This window comes from Ascidiella aspersa, chromosome 6, assembly GCF_963924565.1.
Source record: "Ascidiella aspersa chromosome 6, kaAscAspe10.2, whole genome shotgun sequence".
Taxonomy (NCBI): Eukaryota; Metazoa; Chordata; class Ascidiacea; order Phlebobranchia; family Ascidiidae; genus Ascidiella; species Ascidiella aspersa.
The window spans coordinates 9,506,937-9,513,211 of NC_139452.1; positions in this window are offsets into that span (position 1 = coordinate 9,506,937).

Below are 6,275 nucleotides of genomic sequence, written 5' to 3' on the forward strand. Positions count from 1 at the left end.
AATTATTCGGCTTTCTACTCCTTCCTATTTACAGAGAGGTAATCATCAGGCTAAAATTGATTGTAATCAACTTGTGGTGTAAGATCATTTCGACCTTTTCTTACAAAAAGTGCGAAACTAGATACTCAATGTTGCGGACTTCGATGTGACACGGGCATTGTCGTAAAAAAAACCTTGTAGCCTTTATTAATTTTTAATTAAAACTTTTCTGATAACTGTTGAAAATGCATTTCTCGTAAGATTAATTTTTAAAACACAGATTTTCCGCAGTCCTCACAATGTTTTAGCGCGTACAACAAAAAGTTAATCTGAAAACGCAGAGTGATTATAAGTGCCTAATCTTAAGAATGCGTCCTGACGTATACTGTTTTTATCCCGCGTGGTAAACGAAATCCTTTGCCGTATCACCCTGCAAAACAACTAACAACGAATACGACACACAAACGGCTTCAGAGTAGCCTAATTGGCAAATAACTTTCTACGAATTTATTAATTCTACTTTTTTTAACTCAAATCGCTTTGGGTATCCCATTTAGAGAAACGCCTAAGCTTATAGTCTAGGAACCCATTTTGACGTACGCTGAAAAACTTATAGCACAAAATGTACTTGCCCTCTGCAAATAGTCCAGTAGTTGACTTAAAATATTTTGCAGAATACACCGCAGTCAACCACTGGCCACCTCGACTGAAATAAATTACGTTTAAACACAAGTCAATGACGGGGAAGTTTACACAACAGACCTTGATCCCATTGCGATGACCCCACGTCGTTTTTTTCAAGTCGCGCTTAATTAATTATCGATTCCCGGCTCTTTCCAATCAGCGCAAGGCAAATAACAGATCAAGCGCTCCCAGGGTCAGCTAAACAGGGCATCATCAAACAAGAGACAACAACAGTGTTACGACTTACAAGCCTTGCAACGTTGATTTTAAACGTGTCGTTGTTGGTGCTATCGATTACATTCTGTTCATTTTGGGCAAAAGACCCCATTTCAATTATTTTTCACATGTGGGTAGGCCTACAATGCGATTTGGCTTAGATAGGATTCATTTAAAGCTAAACATTGGAACTGAATTGAATTAACGGTTGGTTGTTCTAAAAAAGAGTTGAATTCCTGCAAGACTAAAGGAAAGATTAATTCGCTAAAAGTTTTGATGAATTTTAGGCAAATTTAACTTTTACAATCAAACGGTTTCCTACCGATATGGCATCTGATTTTTGTAGCCTGAACTGTTCTTATATATACAGCGTGTCTTAAGTGTTGCTTTTTTTTGTACCGGACATGGTGTTGTTAAACTTAGATGTGAAAATTGGTTTTAACCAAACTAATTGCTTTGCAATATTCTTATCCTAGAAAAAAATCTTAAAGTGCTTTCTTATGCTATACTACATTGTGCCTTTTAATAATCATGTTAAAGTACGTTGTACCTTATAATAAACATGCTAAACTACTTTGTGCCCTATAGGCTTATACCATCGATTTTTTACGGATTTGCATCCGACAACATTTCATTTGTATTTTATCTTCATTAGGTCAAAGTGCCACGGGCCGGAATTAGCCACATTTGGTCTCATCTCGTCTCATCTGGCCTACAGGATGTGGTTGAGAAACCTACACACTACTATATTGCAGAGGTTTCGGATGTGCTCTGCATTCCAGTGAACTTTACGGTAAAGCGCAATAATTCTGCTTTCCCAGTAGGCTTTTAGTCAGTACAAAGCAATGTTGTACAGCCGCTATCCCATAGGATAACATTGTGACCAGTGGCCGTTATGCGACTAGGTGCTTATAGTAGGCTACAGCTTGAGTGGTTTCCTTTTTCCAAAAGGCATTTCAAAACTTTAAATTAAAGTCTAAATGGTTTTATTCCTGTATCTACGTGTAGGAATGTCCAACAGAATAAGTTCGGATCCAATACGCAATACCAAGTAATATAGTAGGTCATCCGATACCAGAATGATAATAGGGTTCCAAAACCAAATTTATATGCGTATTTCAGCGTTGCTTTCACATTCAACGCAGAGTTCTAATTTACAAAGATTAATTTCTAAGGAAATATTACATGGTAATCTAAGATAAATAGGCTTTCCCTGCTAAAATATCTCTGCAAGTTTCTACTTGATAAATTTTGCCTAATTAACCGCAGTAATGACGTCATTTGGATCGGCCTGGCGGCCGTACTTTGGCCCAAACTGTCAGGTATTGATATGGGAGTAAACTAGCACATTTTCTAGCTACATGTATTGTCAAACGTAATGCACAAAAATACAAGAAAATGCTGGGATCGTTTAAAACAAAATTAAACGACTCTGGCATTTCATCTCGAACCCTCGCTAGATTAAGTCAACTTCAGAAACTCCTATATACCGTTGGAAGTACGCAAAGGCATTACCGACGCCTTCTCTGCTTGTTTTTTAAGTCGATAATACGCTTGAGTATATCCGTGCTTTAAACTCTAAAAATCTCGCAGCTCATAAAGTCAATTAGGCTGACCTTTAGCCCAACCTGTCGCTTCTTAATAAGTGCTATTTTTTATTCTCGCCCGTCTTTCTATTCTGTTGCGTAAGTGTAATAACAAAAAAACTGCAGCAATTCCAACCGTGAATCTGTCGTTGCTAATGTGTGTCGTCAAGCATTCCTCATAGATCAACTGAAAACATTACAAAATAACCGCTCACCTCCCCGCCTGTGAATTGTAAAATACGAGTGCTGGCAATCTGGCGATGGGAAAACCCTGTTATCGTCTCGTAGGCGACCGCACGGCGAAACTGGGGGAGGGAGCAAAGCTTCTTATCGCCGTAGCTTACCAGAGAGCACTTTAGCGTGCGATTCCCGTTCACGCAATTCCCTCGTTTGCAAAATGACGCAAGGCAGACGCGTCGCGGCAAATAGTACTTTGATGCCGTTCGAAGATACCCACGCGACGATTATAAGCGCGTTATGCGCTCGAATTAATATTTCATATACATACTCGAAAGCAATTTTGCGCGAGCCTTTTCCTTGTTGGGAATGCCCGTGTGAGTCGACGGTAATCGCACTTGCCATGCGCGCCGAGTAAGCCGATCATTCAAAGCCATTATTTGCTAATTTTGCCCCCAAATGACTGATTTACCGTTTACAAATGACCAATTGATCCACAAATGAAGGTATCACCACAAATGAAGGTATTAGGAAGGATTTTAATGACGCGTTAGACACACAGCTATCCACCATGTTGAATCAGTGCGATATTAATATCCGGAACCTCTGGCAAAACAAGAAAGCTGAGGTTGGCATTGATACTTGTTGGTTGCTTTCACTTACTTGTTGGTTGCTTTCACAGCAGTGCCTAGTGGCTTTTGCCTGTAACCACCAATTGGAGCCCTTTTTGCTCTACAACGCGGTATCATTGAAAAGCAACAAGCTAAAAAAAAACAGTAAAACACTTTGAACAGTTGGCATCTTCCAGCCTTGAGACATGTATGCAACGGTGATGGAAGTATTACCCTTCCTATATTCAATAGTGAAAGCAGGCCTGCTAATTCTGCTTTGTACGAAATAAACCAGCTTGCGACCACTTCGCGTATGCTCGATTGGATGCTAACGCTAAGACTCTCAGGAAGCCTACGTCCGGATTTCCGAAAGTGGACAACCCGTAAGCTCAATAAATCGTTTTATTGCAAAGGATTAACCAAACAGTTTGATTAGCAGTTATTTTTCCATGTCTTGATGCAAAGAATCATTGTACACTAGCACGCAGCTGGATTAGATAACGATGGCAAATAATTAAGGCATCACCCCCTTATGTTTTTGGTGTAAACTTTTTGCTATTAGAAGCAATTTCGGTTGGCAAATAACCAGTGTAAAGCAATTTGGGACTAATGTTTTAAAACACAAAACAAGCGGTTTTGGCGCTTTAAAATGTCTTCCCTGATAAAAAAAAATCTTTGTAAATGGTCGTGTTTGTATAATTTTAAATAGGGTATTCAGTTGGCATTATATAACGAGTTTATAAACTTTGACCTGATAAAGGAAGGTTGTGCGAAGGCTTGTCAAGAATTCAATACAATTTGTCTTTATATAGTGCAGGGGTCGGCAACCTTTTTCTAGTCGAGGGCCAAAACCAAACTGGGAAAGGTCTCTGCGGGCCGCACAAAATGTTAACTAAGAATTGTGTTTTTGAAATGTTAAAACAACTGTAAATCAGGGGAGCCTCGGATATTTTTTGCACTTAAAACGTGTTTAGGTACATTTACAGAGACAGTAAAGTGTTGACGCGAAGCGCGAAAGAAGGGATTTGTTTGGTTTAAAATTCGAGTCCATGTGTCGTGATCCATACTACTAATGAAAATTGTAATAAAACTGCTTTGAGGGAACGCGATAACATATAAAGTTAATCTAGCTCAGTGATTGTGAACCGTTTTAAGTCAGGGCACCTGGCGAGCTTAGCGAGCGCGATTTTTTTGGTATACCGGTATTTCTTTTAAATTTCTTGCTTTTTTTTTTCTTTGCTTACTTCTTTTAAATTTCAAGTTTTTGTAACATTGGCGAAAGTAAAAAATCGAAAATGTTAAAAAAAGATATGTCCAATATTTTTGAATACGTTTTCCGTTTTTCCGCGACGCACTTCGCAGCCTTCCACAGCGCAACGGTAAAGCAGCGCTGATCTAGTAGAAAAGGCAGCATCAAAACGTAAACAAACCGGACGTATGACAATCATTCGCGCAAAGCGCGAAATTTTTTGCAATTACGTAGTTAAAATAGTCAAAAAGTATGTTAAATAGACTTGTGTCAAATTTTTCAAAGAGGCGGCGGGCCGGATGAATTACATCGGCGGGTCGGATCCGGCCCGCGGGTCGTAGGTTGCCGACCCCTGATATAGTGCAACCAGATTTGCCTGCTAAAAATGAAATTTTAACAGACCGTTTGGCGCTCTGACAGGATGAATAAGCGTTATTGGTTAACTAATAACGATGTAAAAGGATCAGATTTGATAGTTAAAAAAACGCTTGCATTTTGCGCGAAAGGGTTGCAAATAAGATTTCCATCGCTAATTAGGTTCAAGACGATGCCTTATACAAAGAAACTAGAAAATAGTTGCGATAATTTTGGTAGGAAATAGACTGGCCTGATACTGATTTCGGCGAGCGATTCCGAAGGCATCATGTGTTTAGGTAAGAAGTAATGCGATTAAGTATGTTGAGAAAAAACGTCGAGTTTAATATGTAGCCTACACATCTACTGGCTGTCTAAAAAAATAAAAGTTTAGGGTGAATTTTTTGAAATTTTATTTACCCATGACTGCACGGTTCGTCGTTGTAAACACGAAAAAAGTATTAGCTTTAGTGCAAACGTTACAATCTCGCAATCAAACTATCGTGTTGCTTAAAGTGCATGAACACAAACAAAATTTGTAATCTGTTTTTATGTACGTTGTATTTAAGCCGTAAAATTGGTCATATATCTGCCTTGAAACATAGGTTACGTAAGAGAAAAAAATAGTAGGGCTGAACTTTTACAATATTAAGTTTTTATTAGAACTAGCAATGACCAGCAAAAACACAACAAGAATCGTATGATGGGTAGTATATATGACGATATGCAAGCAACAACGCTAATATATATTATTTTTTAGTATACGCAAGACTATGACAAAAGAAAGGAGACAACAGCAACAAATATGTTAAGGTTACCTAAAATTACGGCAGTGCTGTAAATTCGAACAAAAATGAAAACGTTTCACAGCACATTACATTCAGGAAAATTGCAGTACAAGGGTCATACTTTGAAAAGCGACAATAATATTCAGATAGCCGTCTTGAATCCACACTTTCCGCATAAATGCATGCAACGCACATGATTGCAAACAAAGAAATCTATTAAACGGAGTGGAAGTAAATCAACAAGCGTTAACGAGATACAGTGTTAAAACGAGGCCGGTACGGGTAGCAGCGTTCGACTGACGAAGCTTTTCGAATGGAAGCGCCATTTAAAAAACACAGAAGATGAAAAAACGCGACACTCTTGTCAAATAAAAGGGTCGCTAACATCTCATAGTGGGAAAAGTATGATACCAGTACCTTGGTGATGCGTGATTCCTTAGCATGACTGAAGTACAGAGAGACACTGAGATTTAGGGTAAAATTATACAGCCTTTGAGGTTGTTATAAGACGCAGTAAGAATATCAAAGCCCATATAAAAGTATAGGTATCATTTTGAACGTTTCGGATATCTCTTTATTTATTTCAACACATAGCCTTGTTATTGTCTTATCGGATAAGCTAAGTACAACT